The sequence below is a fragment of the Argopecten irradians genome, chromosome 9, assembly GCF_041381155.1.
Source record: "Argopecten irradians isolate NY chromosome 9, Ai_NY, whole genome shotgun sequence".
In the NCBI taxonomy this organism is placed as follows: Eukaryota; Metazoa; Mollusca; class Bivalvia; order Pectinida; family Pectinidae; genus Argopecten; species Argopecten irradians.
Window position 1 is genome coordinate 18,961,001 of NC_091142.1, and position 17,274 is coordinate 18,978,274.

Below are 17,274 nucleotides of genomic sequence, written 5' to 3' on the forward strand. Positions count from 1 at the left end.
TTTAAACTTACGATTCCATTGATTTTCCAATGACTTAGTTTTTCTTAACCAATACGCAACATCGACTTATCTATTGTGACGTCATGGTTACACTGTACGTCGGATTTTCGGGCCAGTCTTGGAATTTTTCTTGAAAGTATATTAAGAAAAAGAATCTGCCAATTAGAGAGTTGGATTTAGTATGAAAAAAATAAAGAAAAAATATAAATAAGTAATCAAGCACTTAATTAGCTGATTAGTTCATTTTTAGACTGTTGCTCATAATAGTGTACATATTGTCAGTACCAAGTTAAAACAAAGTAGGAGCCATTGTGATATCATGCTTCTATCAGCCATTCCAGACATGTATAGGAGAGATAAGCAAATGTTCCACACTTCCTATCTATATTCGGTAACTTTAGATGTCAAGGTCATTTTTAACATTATGGAATATATTCGTTCTCGATGACCAACGGTTCATCATGATAGGCTTGCTGCTAACAATCTGCTCCCTGTTCCTGCTCACCGATGGGGCTGCAGAACTGCTGAAAAATCCTGATTTTGAAAGCACATCTTTTTCTGGAAACTGGATATGCAATGGATGCATATTATCAAGCAGCAATGACAGTTTCCATGGGAACCGTAGCGGCAAAGTCACACATAGGTAAATTATTTTTATTTACATTTTTTTCATTCATGGTACTATTGAATGGAACTTACTTATTAGATACGAATCTTGTATATATATATTGATACAAAGATAAAATGAATTTTGAAATGTTTTTTTTTCTACATGCAATTTATGATGAAGTTTATGACAATGTTATCAAGTGAACTTTTCAAAGTTACATTTAAACGATGCCAATCCATACCAAGGGTACAAACAGATTCATTTTTTTCAAGACCAGCGTTTCAGATTATCGGCCATGGTGATACACTGACTTATTTTGCTGCACATTTGCACGAAAAATTCGATGTTGTCAGGCTTTGTATCTATAAAATAATCTATGAAGTTTTAACGTAGAATGGTCTAGAGTGTCAAAATAATGATGTATGTTACTGGACCAGCAACAGTTTTTAGAGTGATTTGTGCATAATTTTGACTATACGACGCAAGTTACTAGTACCATTAATTACAACTACAATTTTATAGTTCGCATTTGACCAACCGAAATAACCTAAAACTAAATAATGATATAGTCCAGGCTATTGTGTGAAGTTGCCATTGTCATGATCATTGTCACCAGGAAAAAAAATCAACCCACAAGTTTCTAGGGAAACCATAGTTTTACGTTGTTCTGATAGAGGAAACCCGTGTTTTGGTTTATTGGTACGGTGAATAGTTGTAAATTAAAATATTGAATACTTTTTAAATAAATATTTTATTTATATTTGTAATTGATATTCTTTCGTAATCCACTACCAGTAAAATATTTAATTTGTTAACGACTCAAACCATGTACAATATACTTCTATCTAAAAAAATGAGCAAATCCAATCAGTTTTACTAATGACGTCATCACGTTTTCAATGTGGACTTTATAGCCTGTATCTGTTGCGGAGAATAGGACCAATATCATAAAATATACATACTATCAAGTATAGTTAGAATTATGTGATAATATTTGGTTATTATATAAAAAAAATGAAAATTAACTGTTAATTTATAGAGTTACAATAAATATTATCAACAATTATGTCATTCCTTATCTAGGAGTTACCTCCCCTTATTTTCATAAACCTCACCATGTACATATATTTTATTTATTCGTACCACCAATATCGGAAGACGACTAAGACAGAAATTGAAATTGAAATCACGTTTTCAACATACGATTTATAAAATCGTAGTTTTGTTGTTTTTTTTTCGATCTAACCACAGGTGCTCGTTTCTAATATAAGTATAAGTATAATACTGGGTCAAGGTCTATAACTCGGCCGGCCATATAACACTACCCAATTTCAGAAAAAGTATGATTATTATCCAACCGTATAGAATATGATAATAGGAATACTCTCAATCGACAGCCAGATAATTTATCTTTAATTTGGTATATGATACAATATAAATCACGCCGTATAAATGTCACTAGGTATCCAGAAACATCGGAAAACAGCCAGATTTCAACTGGTCGGACACTGTGGTGTCCTCCGATAAACACGCCAGGGCTCTAATGGGTAGCTCAAAAACCACTGCATGTCAACATTTCAGCTTCATAGGAATTAAAGTTTGGTAAAAAAACAAACTTACCGGTATGTTAGTGTTTATCTATATACCATCCATTTGCTCAATACAGCCTTTTGAAATTTCCGATTGAAAAAATGTGTGTCTCTAGCCGTCATGTTGATATGTGTGTAGTACATTTGTTTTCTCGGCGTTGATTGGTCAATTAATTTTCGAGAGCCAATCAACGCCGACAAAACAAATCTACTGCACACATACTTACATGGCGGCTAGAGACATAAATTTTTCAATCGGAAATTTCAAAGGGCTACGTTAGGCAAATGGATGGTATTTATCCATGGATTTACTAACCGGTAAGTTTGTTTTCTACCAAACTTTCATTCTTATGACGCTGAAGTGTTGACATGCAGTGGTTTTTGAGCTACGCATTAGAGTCCTGGCGTGTTTATCGGAGGACACCACAGTGTCCGACCAGTTGAAATCTGGCTGTTTTCCGATGTTTCTGGATACCTAGTGACATTTATACGGCATGATATATATTGTATCATATACCAAATTAAAGATAAATTATCTGGCTGTCGATTGAGAGTATTCCTATTATCATATCCTATACGGTTGGTTAATAATCATACTTTTTCTGAAATTGGGTACTGTTATATGGCCGGCCGAGTTATAGACCTTGACCCAGTATTATACTTATGTTTATATTAGAAACGAACACCTGTGATCGAAGAAAGAAAAATGTTATATGTTAAAGCAATCAATTTAAAATCATAATGATAGTTTAGATAAAAGTGAATTAAAATGTTAATGTCATCTAATGACGTCACGAGCAGGGTTCGAACCTGCGCGGGAATATCCCATTGGATTTCAAGTCCAACGCCTTAACCACTCGGCCATCGTGACATATATAATTGGTATCTTATGATAAATCCATGATTGTAATCTGCCCAGATGTCTCATAGGTTTTATTGATAGAAAATATCGATTATGCGTCAGTTGTGGGGTTTTCTTTTGTACTTATGAATTGCAGTGTATTCACATTTTCACTGCAGCTCTACAATGCAATCTAACCAAACGTATTTGACATTCATCAGTCTATGAACTGCCATCTGCTTATCATGGCGCCATTATCTTTGTAATGTCACAATTGTCGTGCCAGCAATGACGGAGGTTGGCTGTTCAAAATGCTGTTCCGTCTTTAACAATAGTAAATTCTTTATTTATTAAAGATGTAATAGGAGATAAAGTTGTTATCAAATATAAATATTAGTTTTGAATGCATTGAATTTATCAACGGTTTTAACGCTCCATACTTAGAAAAAACCGAACTAATTATTCATTTTGTTCCCACGTCCTCATTTGGCCCGTTCTTTTAATAGCAGTTGCCATCTTATGCTGCCGCACCAAATATTGCCAGATCGTGTCACCATAATATTCAATCAGTGGGCATCGACTCTTTCACTTTACTGGTGAATCTTCTCCCCAAGGGGTTTCCCAAAATTCTATGTTTGGGTTGGTTCAGCAGTCCATATTGAGGTCTGAACCTAAAACCTATTTTACAATTAAGAAAATAAAATATGAATTATTTCGAATGACGTAACAAATAAAATTTGTAAATAACATAAAATTATTTCAGGGACATTTGATGGTTGTGGTCATTCTTGGACAGCCTTAATCTTACCCGGATTACAATTTATACCATTTTCAGATACAATGTGTCCCAGATACTCAACTTCAGTTTGGAATAAACCACATGTTTTGGGCTTAAGTGTTAGCTTTGCTCCCCTCTAACAATTAAAGTCTTCCCTAACATTAGTTAGTGCAGAATGAAATGAGGTTCCATAGACAATGACATCTAAGTAACACAGACAAAGGAAATATTCCATGTAACCAAAAACACGCGACATCATTTGAGAAAATGTCGCTGGCGCTTTACTCAAGCCAAATGGCATGACTCGAAACTGAAATAAACCCTTGTGAGTAGCAAAAGCTGTTTTTGGCTTATTTTCCTCACTGATACTGCATTGCAAATAACCACTGCCAAGATCCAGTGTGCTAAACCATTTCTCACCACGTAATACATCAAGGACATCATCTATATGGGGTAGGGGATAAGCATCTTTCCTGGTGATGTGATTAAGTTATCGATGATCCACACTGAACCTGATAAACCCACTTTCTTTGTGACTAACACAACAGGGACTGTCAATGGACTGTCACTAGGCTCTATAATATTCCCTTTTAACCTCTCTAATTCTTCCTCTACTATCTTCTTCTGAGAGAGAGTTACACGTCTGGGGGTATTTTAATTGGTCTAGCCTGCCTGGTATCTATATTGTGTTCAACAATCCCTGTTTGAATTAACATCTCTCCCGGGGAAGCAAAAATATCCTGATATTCATTTACCACCCCGCTCTTGTTTAGTTGACTTTTCAGATGTTCTATCTACTACATTTTGTAAATGGGGAGGTAAATTGGTAGATTTGTCCGGTATGTTAACACTGCCGTCAAAGACTTTATCTACTGTCTCTACTCTACCCAAATAGGTATTTCTAGAATAGTAACAGGTTGTCCAGTTAAATTTAAAATGGAAAGAGGTATTGATTTGCCTTCTTCAAGGGCGGCAACTGTTTTAGCTAGCATTAATTGTTTGTTAGTGATAAATTTTAACAGGTTCAACTACCCCAACTCCTCCATCCAGATAGCCCTCTACTCGTCCTGGAAAACATATCTTGAGGTATAGTCACTGTTTCACATACACGAACTCTAGCATATTGTGGTTTGACATGGGAGGATGCGGTACCTTCCGACCACCTAACTGTAATGTCTGAGTACCAAAACTAATTTCACCACTATGTGCTGTGAGGAAATCTATCCCTATATATATGCATAAATAGAGCATTGCTGGCTAGTGTGTGTAGAATCACTATATTGTAGGGGTTGCGTAAAGATATTCCTACTAGTCCCTGTCTGACTATCTGTAATAGGTGTCCCTTTGGGGAATAACAGGAGTACTGGTACTGTTCTCTACTTTTCTATGTGTTTGCCCACTATATTGGGATGAATTACTGTAACTTAGTCGAAATTTTCCCCTATGCACCCTGCTGGAAGGTGTGGTTACACTATGCCTGTCTAGAAATTCTTAATCTTCTCTCTATGTGTAGGAGAATTAGCTATTTCATCCTGACCTGGGACGACAGTAAGAGTCTCAATACCAAAATTATTCTGCCCGTTAGTAGGACAGGTGTAATGACTAGCCTGGGTATGGTCTGGAGTACTATTTATTCAATGATTTATCCTGAAAACCTCTGGGGACTCTTGAGAGAAAGATAAGACTTGAGTCCATTTCTGAATCTAATGACTTATACATATTATAAGTAAACTCCCCTGGTGTTTCGGGTATAACCACATCTAATCGGGCACGTCCATGGTCACTGTGAAATACAGTCTTTGGTGCGCCATGCACCAAAACTCTAGTTTCTAGCTCTTGTCCTTGCCCGGAGTTAATTGAAACAGCTGCCTGTATCTGTACCATATCAGGAACCATTGACAATTATATGGGGTAACAATCCTCCCCTAGCTCTTCCTCATGGTCTACAACGTTCGAATAATAAATAAAACTTTTAAAAATAAACACCATTTTAAATTCTCTGTCCTCGTTTACAAATATCGAAAAAAGGTTAATTTGTATGAGTTATCTACTTGTGTAAATAATCATTATGTTTTAAACGTATATCAAATGTGTTCTATGTGACTACAAATGAAAAAAATAACATATCAGTATCACGAATTCAGAATTCAGCATTTCTGATGGTTAAAAATGACGCCCTCTTCTTTGTGGTACATGTAGCTACGTCTTATGATAATCATAGAGCCAAATGACTTTCCACATGAGACAATGTGAAAATGTCCCACTGTCCATGCTGAATAAATATTTAAAGTCTTGTCCTGAAATGACAATTTTGAAAGATGCCATATCTTATATCTTAGCATTCGAATAATGTATACAAATTTCTAAAAGAAACCCAATTCCGTTTGATCAAACATTTATCATAGTTGTCACCATGATTCTAGCGCTCTACCATTCGAAACACTGAACTAATTATTCATTTTGTTATCAAATCCTCATCTTGCTCTCTCCCGTTCTTTAAATGGCAGCTGCCATCTGATTCTGCAGCACCGAACGGTGGCAAATCGTGTCACCATAATATTCAATAAGGGGACATCGACAAATCTTTCATGTTCCTATTGAATCTTTTGGCCAAAGGGGTTCCCAAGATTCTGTGTTTGAATTGGTTATGCGGTCCATATTTTACTATAAACCTTACTCAGCATCAGTTGGATTGAGCAATAGCTTTCCACAATTTTCATAACTTTTTACTTGTATGTTCTTGCCTAAATAGTAAATAACTTCTACTTAAAGACACCAATCAAAAAATTGAAGCCACCAAGAATAACTATCTTGAACAGCGTAAACCTATTTTACAATTTCGAAATTAAAGTATGAATTGTTTTCGAATGACGAAACATTCGCTATATCTGACAACATAGTTAAATATAAAAGCAAACAACGTTTTCGTGCTGTTATAACATAAAATGTATGTTATGAACCCGGGTGGATTTAATATTTATCCAAAAAAGGACGTCGCGAGTAGGGTTCGAACCTACGCGGGAAGATCCCATTGGATTTCGAGTCCAACGCCTTAACCACTCGGCCATCGCGACTATGTGACAACTGATTGTTGGTCAGGTTTCACTCCAAATGAATTCATAGGAAATAGATTGTTATTATACCAATTGAAATGGTAGTCAAAAATACCATAGTGTCTCAAATTTGCATTTGACCTTTGATAACGGATGGAGAACAATCGTTTATTGTAATGTTACATGGTGATTGTTTGCTAAATCTAGTCTCAAAAAAGTGTCTCTACCCTTTTCAGAGACCGCAGAACCAAATGATTTCCCATAGACGACAATGTTAATGTTTGCCACTATCCAGGTCAAATGAAGTTTTCAAGTCTGGTCATCTGTCAGTAATTTGGAAGAATGATTTCTCCGGTCAAAAAGTCATTCATTCCAATATTGGTTACCTGCCCCTGTCAGAAACAGACTTGACATAATTTTAAAATTTCTTTTCATATTTTACATTTTCATGTATTGCCCAACCCACACATCAAACATTTGAAACTGAAGCGTCCTGAATACCCAATCAGCAGGCTCATAAACATTCATCCCTCTATGAAATCCTGTGCCCACAAGGGAATTTCCTGGAATAGGTTTTTGATTTGATTATGCAGTCGCTATAAGTTAAATGGTCTCAGTAATCTTTCTGAATGGCGAAAAGAAATTTTCAACGTTTAGGAGCAATAGATAGGATTCATGTCGTAATTTGTAATAACGAAACATTGATGATAAGTACCAAAATAAAAATTTAATACAGTAAATGCTGCTGTTATAATTGATCCAATGATAATTTGATATTTCTCTAAAAATGACGTCGCGAGCAGGGTTCGAACCTACGCGGGAAGATCCCATTGGATTTCAAGTCCAACGCCTTTTTTTTTATCTTAAAAATATGATTTTAATTTCCCAGACATAGGGCCGTAGGGGTTGGGGCCCCTGGGGTTCCTCACATTGCAAGCACTACAATCTATTCAACATAAAATTAAAACAGGCATCAACAAGATAAAATATCAAAATTAAAATATCACAGTTGTGACATCATATGTCAGTAAGCTAAATATCACAGACATTGTACAAACAATGAAATCATTGAAAAACTAGTAGAAACTATACCCGTACGGCTTTACAAATTTACTTTCACTACATCCAGTTCTACAGAAACAATTTTATTATCATTTTCAAAATACTTCATAAAGAGCCTTGCATTATCCTGTGCTTTATATTGATGAAATGCATACTTAATAAATTGTTTAACCGTGAATTTGAAAAAACGTAAAATCGGTACATTCTTTTCACCGAGCAACAACATGTTCCTCCTCTTAAAAATACAAAATCTTGCCACGCTTAGTATAAAATTAACAAAGAAGCCGTTTACATACTTCCATTTCTCGCCAAAACCCAAAATAATAAGACAGTCATAATTCAGCGAATTCTCGGGACTTGCCTTGGAAAATAAATTTTCTAATAAACCAACCATATAAACCTTGAAGTCCGATAATTCCGGACAATGAAGAAACATATGAAAAATATCCTCGGACTGTGTCTGACAAACCGGACAATCACCTGAATCTGAAATACCGCACTTTAGAAGTTTCTTTTAGTAAAAACCGCGTTATGTGCTACTTTGTAATGAACTTCAACGCATTCAACCGGATAATGTGGTGCGTGTATGACTCGAAAAATACTATTTACCTGTTGACCCTGGAAGCTATTTGACCAGAACGTCACCGATACGGGTACCGTGAAATGCATGCTAACGAGTACACGGTAAATGTCACGCGTGTGTCGTGGAATAGTGCGTGACCCCGAAGCATTCAGTTTCAGTGATATAACGGGTTGTGTCAGACCAGTGTTCATGTAACAGTTGTTTATTACTGTTTCTACAAAATTAAGTGGAAGCTGCCTGAGAAGTCTCAGATATTTTACGGATATTTCCTCCCTTGTGATTTCCGGATATTTTTCCTGGACTATTTCAACCACTGCCTGGATAGGAAGAAAACCCTCTACAACTTCGTAAGTAAGATCCTTCAAATATATCAGACCTGAGTCTATGAATATTTTCTCAAACACCGTTTTACCATTTTCATTTACTATGAGTGGATTACAAAACATAGGTTGACAATAAACATTCTCGGGCCCGTTTTCAAAAATAATAGAAGAGTAGATATCTGACCAAGCCAGAAGCATATCTCTGTAAAAAATCGGAACACATTGAAGCTGCTTCAGTTTAAGAACACAATTAAAAACTCCCAATCCGAGATTCATACCACCTATTTTAGATAGAAAGTACTTGCATGTTTCTTTCCATGGTGATAAATCAGAATTGTAAAAAAGCCTGAAAACAAATTTAATTCTAAAGGACTTCATTTTGAGGTCTATATCCGGATATTGTAGTCCACCTTCAGACTTGAGCCCTATAAGAGTTTTAAAACCAACTAAGTGAGCTCCATTATTCCATAAAAAAATTAAACATAAAGTTTTGAGTTGTATTTGATATCTATCTGGAATACTTGCTACTGTCAATGTATACCAACACTTGGACAGCAACAGAGAAGAAATTACAGTAGCCCTACCCTGAATAGTTAATTTTCTCTGGGACCACATATTTAAAATATTGCGTATAGATGCAACTTTAGGTTCCCAATTCAAAGATTCACATAAGTTACCATTTGGACCCAAAAAACACCGAGTACTAGAATAGACTCTTGCAATAATTTGACATTGAAAGCGTCCGATTCTGCAGCTGACATCTGTCCACAACCAATACACAATAATTCAGACTTGTCCCTATTTATTTTGGCGCCAGAAGCCCGGCCATATTTTTCAAAAACATTAAAAGCCTGGTCAATGGAAGTTTTGTTAGCCAGAGTCAGTGTAGAATCATCAGCATGCTGGAAAATTTTAGCAGACGTATTACTCATAGGAATTGAAATACCGCTAATCATGTCATTTTTAAGTATAGCTTGACCTAGGGGCTCCGCTACAAGTACATATAGTAATGCAGACAATGGACAGCCTTGTCTTACAGAATTCTTAATTGGGAAATATTTAGTAAGATGACCATTGCATTTCACACTGCTATAGATCCCATTGTAAAATATTTTAATCCACTTAATGAAAAAATTACAAAAGCCAAACTTCTCCATCACTTTGAAGAGATATGAATGGCTTACTCGATCGAACGCCTTTTCTTGATCTATTTTCATGATGTAGCCTTCTAAATTATCCATGGTAGTGTAACCGGGTTGCGAACTGGATCTTAGCAATTAAAACTCAGGGACAACCGGGTCGGGTTCACTGGTATTTATTCACCATAAATATTGTACTGCCTGCATGTGGGTTCAGTTGGTCCATATACAACAATGGATGTACGTACATGTATCTGCTTATTGATATAGATATAGATAGATAGACATGTAGATAGAACCCTGAAACATATAAATAAAAGTACATTAGGATCGCTACCATAACTAACATACAATACTCAACGTGTACACTAGACAAGTTATCCCTATCGAAATATCACAGTTATATAGATACAAATACATAAGTAAAACTTTATAATTTCCTATCAGTAAAGGTAGTAACCATTACCTTACAACCATGCATTAGCATGATAGATAAAAAGAAATATTTACCCTATACATTATAAATATAAATAAAGAGTACAATATACACAAGGGGAGGTAATCCGCTTGTCAGGTAACAAGGGGAAGTAACCCACTTGTTACGAACAAGGGGAAATAATCCACTTGCACACTTAACACCATTAAAAGTAGTACAATATGGAAAATAGATATTATTCCAATATACACATAAATATACCAATTACAGTGGGTTACATATTATAGCAAATTCAATAATATCTTACTTTATCAGATTAATATACAAAGCATTTCTAACTATAATGTGTATGTTGCTTACCTCAACTATGGGTAAAGGTTGCTTATGCTTATAATGTATACAGCACAATAGCAGACATCTACATGATTCCACTGAAAGATTTATAAATAAATCAATCAGTAACAAGTATAAAACCATACACAATTACTTTTAAAACACATACACAAATTACACAGTTACTAAATTCATACTGGATTTAGAGATATAACAAATTTAAGTTACAATCTATTTCGAATTCCACTCTATACAAAATGTATACACTTACTCAATAATTAATTGAATAAATCTACATTTCTTAATTACCATACTTTAGATACCAAAATAATATGTAAAAAGATAATAATATAAAAAGTATTAGACTTACATTTGGGTTTGTAGCTAATTGGCGCGTATCATGATATATATCTCCAAAAAGGGGAGATGTTGCTCCTTCCCCAGATCTCAAGCTACTGTCTAATTTTTGGACAAAGACTTTCCCTCCAAAAATATATTAACCAATAAAACAACAGGTCAGATAGGTCAGGTCAAGGTCAAACACTGGACTTTACTCTACATGCACACAGGACATGGACAGTACATTTAATAGTGGACATTCACAAAGACAAGTCACATGACTATACATACTTCATACATACACAGGTAAAATCTATTTATAGCTCACCAGGCAGAGTGAGTGAGCTCACTCTACATATATACATTACTTGTATATCACAGAGCACTTACCACACTCTGTGATACATAATTCAGTGAGACATCAACATTACATTGACCTGAAAGAAATTACTTTAAAACAAATGAAATTAAAACAATATACAACCCATGTATCAATATACAATACAATCAAATTAATAAAATACCAATTAACTAATTAGTGGTGGAATAGTCCACTTGGCCACATACACCTCCTTCTTTAGAAAAACGTCCTCGTTTTTATCCATTTTCCTCTGTAGATTCTTGTTTCGCTCCTGTAATGACGCATATCAACGCATCAGCCACTCTGTCAGATGCTGTGTCGAATGTGCCATCCCGTGCTAATGTTCGTATAAAGTTGGCACGGGTCAACCAATCGGGCTCAGACTTTATAATACTTTTCTGTGACATAACAAATTCTCCTGTTCTTTGCCATATTGGAGGTTGTCTGTCGCGATTTGACCTCCTGGCTGGAACTGGGGACTCCACTGCCCCATTTGCCTCGCTCTCGGATTCAGACTCTGCAGCGTCCTGACCATCCGTGATGCCGATCCTGGAATCATGATCCTCATCTTGGGCTTCCTGGTCACTTTCCGTTGTTTCATCAACAGAAGGCTCTGGTGAGGACCATTCCCTCTGCGCCTCCAGTTCTGTATTCACAGCAACCACCATGTCATCTTCAGACTCGCTGTCAGCGTTCTGGATTTCTGGTTGTTTTCTTGGAGGGCAATTCCGTCTTGGCATCTTTCTAGGCAGTGGTTTTGGTGCACTCGGCTCCTCTGTTATTCGAGGCGGAAGGGAACCAATAGGTAACAGGAGATTTCTATGAAGAGTCCTGATCCGGCCTTCTCCATTCTCCTGTTGAACCTCATATACAGGTATATCCTGGTTGGGTTGCGTGAGGACAATATAAACCTCGTCCTCCCAACGGTTTGCAATCTTATGCTTTCCATCCCATGCTACCCGTTTCACCAGTATCCGGTCACCTTCCTGTATTACCGCACCTCTTGTCTTTCTGTCATAGTACTTTTTCTGTTTTTCTTGGGATTTCTGTGTATGTTCAGAGGCTATCCTGTAAGCTTCTTTTAACCGTTCCCGAAGACTTCTTCCGTAGTCAGATACTGACTGAGATTGTTGGTTAGTGTCCACCCCGAAGGCCAGGTCGATTGGTAGTCTCGGTTCCCTCCCAAACATCAGAAAGAATGGAGATTGGTTGGTAGTTTCGTGACAAGTACAATTGTAGGAAAGTACTATGGGTCCGACAAACTTCCTCCAATTGGCTTTCTCCTTGTTATTGAGGGTTCCAAGCATATCAAAAAGAGTTCGGTTAAAACGTTCACATTGGCCGTTACCCATTGGGTGATATGGGGTGGTCCTTGACTTATCGATTCCTGTGAGTTGGCAGAGCTCATGAATCAGCTTTCCTTCAAAGTTTGCCCCTTGATCACTGTGGATCCGTTTCGGCATTCCATAGTGTATGATAAAATCATTGAAGATAGCATCCGCTGTTGTCTTTGCCGTCATGTTCTTGGTTGGTATTGCTTGGGCGTACTTGGTGAAATGGTCCGTTATAACCAAAATGTGCTGGTACCCTCCCTTGGATGTCTCTAGAGTAGTGAAGTCAACACAGACCAGCTCCAGCGGTTGAGTGGTCTTGATGTTCACTAGAGGGGCCACTTGTTTGGTATGTGCTTTCCTTTTGAGGCACCGATGACAATTACTGACATATTCCTCTATTTCCTGATACATGTTGGGCCAATAGAACCTGTCTCTCACTAAGGAGATGGTCCGGTCTCTAGCAGGGTGTCCCATGGTATCATGAAGCCCTTGTAATACCTCCATCTTCAGCTTTTTGGGGATAACCAGCTTATATGACGGTCCATCATCGCCAACCACCTCCTTATAAAGCATTCCTTCTCTCATCTTCAGTTTCCCGAAGGTCTTGTAAAGAGCGGCTTCTGCTTTCGGGACATCTTTCCATCTGGGTTTTACTCCCGCTTCAACATGAGGGATCCATGAACTGAGGACTGGGTCCTCTAACTGTATGATCCTCAGCTCTGTCGTTGACATCTTAGCGAAACTCATGGATGGTACATCCTTTTCTTCATCAGGGTCTGGTGTTGTGTGTGACAAACATAGACTCTCCACGTAGGGATTAGGCTGCATGACTCCACAAATGGCCCTCACAGTGTCCGTTGATATGGTCTGTGGTAGTCGAGAGAGACCGTCTGCATCTGCATTGCTGACCCCTGGTCGATATACTATATTGAAGTTGTATGAAGAGAGGGCCGCTACCCATCTATGCCCTGTGGCATCGAGTTTCGCCGTTGTTAATATGTACGTTAATGGATTGTTGTCTGTCATCACTGTGAAGTTCTGTCCATATAGGTAGTCGTGAAACTTCTCGCAAAGTGCCCATTTAAGAGCCAGAAACTCTAGCTTGTGTGCCGGATAGTTCCTCTCAGATTTACTCAAACCCCTGCTGGCGTATGCGATAACCCGTTTTCTTCCTTCCTGTTCCTGATAAAGGACAGCCCCTAGGCCTTTAAGGGAAGCATCAGTATGTACTTCGAAAGGCTTCTTAAAGTCCGGGTATCCGAGAATGGGCGGAGAAATCAATGCATCCTTGAGTGCTGTGAAGGCATCCTCTTGCTCAACTTCCCATTTCCATTCTCGGGGTGGCAATGCCTTCAATTTCCTTTTACCATTCGTCTTCCTAGGTGTAGGCATTAAATCGGTCAGGGGTCGGGCTATCTTGGAAAAATCCTTTATAAATTTCCGGTAATATCCTATGAATCCGAGAAACTGCCTCACTTCCTCTGGAGTACTAGGGCGTGGCCATGTCTTTACCTTCTCCACTTTGTCGGGGTCCGGCTCTACTCCATCTGCTGAGACAATATGTCCGACATACTTGACCCTCGGCATGAAGAAAGCACATTTCTTCGGAGAAAGCTTCAAGTTTGACTCCCGAATCCGCTGCAGTACTTTCTCCACCCTCAGTAGATGTTCCTCGTAAGTGTCGGAAAAGATGATCAAGTCATCCAGATAAATGAAACAATACGTTAAATGAAGGTCTCCCAGGCATTCTTCCATAAGGCGCTGATACGTCGCTGGTGCGTTAGCGAGTCCAAAGGGCAGTCGGTTAAATTCATAAAACCCAAGCGCTCCAACGGTAAATGCTGTTCTCGCCTTATGATCCTCATCTATTTCCAACTGGTGGTATCCGGACTTCATATCAAGCACGGTGAAGTATTTATTTCCAGCTAATGAGTCCAGGATATCTTCAATTCTTGGAAGAGTGCGTAGGCGTCCTTTATGGTTCTCTGGTTCAATTGTCTGTAGTCTACACACATCCTAAGCTTCCCATCTTTCTTGCGGCATAGGACTACATTGGACGTCCATGGTGAGTGGGATTTCCGTATAATACCTGCTGCTAACAGCTGCTGAAGATGACTGCGAACCTCATCAATCATGGATGGTGGTATCCTTCGGTGTCGCTGTCTGAAAGGTATACCATCCGTTACCTCTATCCGGTGTTTGACTAGCCGGGAATGGCCAATATCCAGATCATCTTTAGAAAAGACGTCATCAAACTTACAGATGAGATCCTTCCCCTTCATCAACTGCTCCGCTGTTAGGTCCTCTGTGCTAATACCAACTGGTATGTCCTCTAGATATCTCAAGTCCCTATGTTCTTCTGACGTGGTCTGGATCGTCTCTACGGTCACTGGTTGCAGCTCACATAGTAACGCCTTGGGAGATATGGTCACTGTTCGAGTACTGATGTTGGATATCTGTACCGGTATAAGTCCTTTGGCGTCTCGATTGTATGGCACGAGGGCGGGTGTGATGTCCAAGTCCTCAGTAATAACGGCTTCTGGTGTAGGTTGTAGTATAGCGCAGACCGGCAAGTAAGGGAGCTTCTTGTCCATAAAACCCTGTATGGTTATCGTGGTGTTAGGCATGACTGTGATGCGCTTGGACTCTGCAAACCTCACAAGTGCTAGCCGGTTACTGTGACGCTCTAACTGTCTATCCCTCAGAAGCATGCAACGGAACGCTAAGTACCAAGGAGTCCTAAGACTAGCTGTCTGAAGAAATCGTTGTCCCTTCGTTTCAAGGAGTTCCTCCATGATAATGTTCAGAACGTTGGTTCCCAATAATATGGGTACTGACGAGTTGTATCCGCTATCGGGTACCACTAGGAACAAACATCGATAGTCATTGTTGTGGCATCCTGTGACAGATGGGGTGATGTTAGCTTCGATGTAGCCATAATAAGGCAAGGCCTCTCCATCCGCACACTCCACGTGTAGGACATCTTTCAATGACTGTATAGGCTGGTCCTTAAAATTTGTCTCGTAAAAACTGTGGCTCAATGTTGACACTGTAGATCCTGTGTCCAAAAGGGCTCTTGTTTCCACTCCTTCCACTAATAATGTCGTCTCATTGGGTTGTCCCACAAGACCTTCTGTGTCCCCAGAAGTTCCACTGGCTGGGCTACTTTTACAAACACCTACAGCTTGCCCGAACCTGCAGGTGCGTTGAAGTTTAAAGGTTTCCGTTGGTGATCCAATCGGACACGACAATTAAGTTTCAGGTGACCCACCTGTCCACATCTCCAGCATGTCCTTTCCTCTCGTCGCTGAGTAGGTGGCTGGTCTGTCCTCTTACTCTTCCCCGTTTCCCTTCCATCCTTTTTGTCTTGCCAGGCTCTCACCTTGGACACTTCAGTGCTGAGCTGATTGATCATTGCCTTTAACTCTTGCATCTCAGATGAAGCATGTTCCGGGGTGTCTGCAGATGTACTGGCCATCTTGGATACAGCTTTCTTGGAGGTAGCCTCCGGTTCCATTTCTTCCTTCTCTACTTTACGTACCGCTGCCCTCAGCTCATCAAAATCCTGAATGCTGTCGTACTTGTGGGCTGTAAGTAGTCTTCCTGAGACCCTTCCAAAATATCCTCCTTAAAAGCATACTTGCCTTTGATGGTAAGATGTACTCCCCTTCTCGTATGGCCTTGGTGAATAGCTTCTCCAGTCTGCATCCCCATCTCGTAGCATCTTCATCATCTCTCTGATGCGCTGTATATACCTCCTGCATAAGGTCGTCTCCTTGCTCATCTGCCTTATATATGCCATCCAGCTTATCCAAAACCTCTGCCAATGTTGCATCATATCCCACAGTCATAGCCACCTGTCCTGCCTCACCCTTTAACGATCTCCTTACAGCCTGGAGGATAGTGGGGCGCGAGTGCTGTTGATCCCTTAAGTACCCATCTACCTCATACCGCCACTGTTCATATGTGGTATCCGCCTTACCTTTCTCCCCGGAGAACGTAGACAGCCTAGGCATCTGTTGGTGAACTGTTATAGTCTGAGTAGGCTTCTGTATGGGTTCTACCCGAGGCTGACTAGTCTGTTGCTGGTTTGCCGATTCCATTTTGCTCCTTGCAAATTCAAACATCCACAGTTCCAGGTCAGCAGGCGACTCAAACTTGGGCTTCACTCCTAATTTGGAGAAGGCATCTAACAGTGCTGCTCCCTCATCACTCGACTCCATCTCTTGCTGTTGCTGTTCCTCCACTGCTCGATTCTCGGAATCTGACATCTTTAGTAAATTTGAGGGGTATAGAAGGACAAATGCCAATAATAGAGATATAATATAAAACAATACAAAATGAACCCAAGTCATACGCACTGAAAATCAAAGTCTGAATAGATCAAAAATGCTGCGCGCAATGACAGAATTGGCTGGAATATAAGCAAATGTACACAATTTCCACCTAACACCTGCAACGAAGATGAAATAAAGGAAGACAACTCAGCACAT

The 17,274-nt window shown here is 39.0% G+C and overlaps 2 non-coding genes across 2 annotated transcripts; both read right to left on the minus strand.

The window, feature by feature from the left end:
- Positions 1-2,988: 2,988 nt before the first annotated feature.
- On the minus strand, positions 2,989-3,070 carry Trnas-uga (transfer RNA serine (anticodon UGA)). Its single transcript has one exon. It is a non-coding gene; the product is annotated as a tRNA-Ser (tRNA).
- A 3,740-nt stretch (positions 3,071-6,810) lies between these two features.
- Positions 6,811-6,892, minus strand: Trnas-cga (transfer RNA serine (anticodon CGA)). Its single transcript has one exon. It is a non-coding gene; the product is annotated as a tRNA-Ser (tRNA).
- Between the last annotated feature and the right edge of the window lie 10,382 nt (positions 6,893-17,274).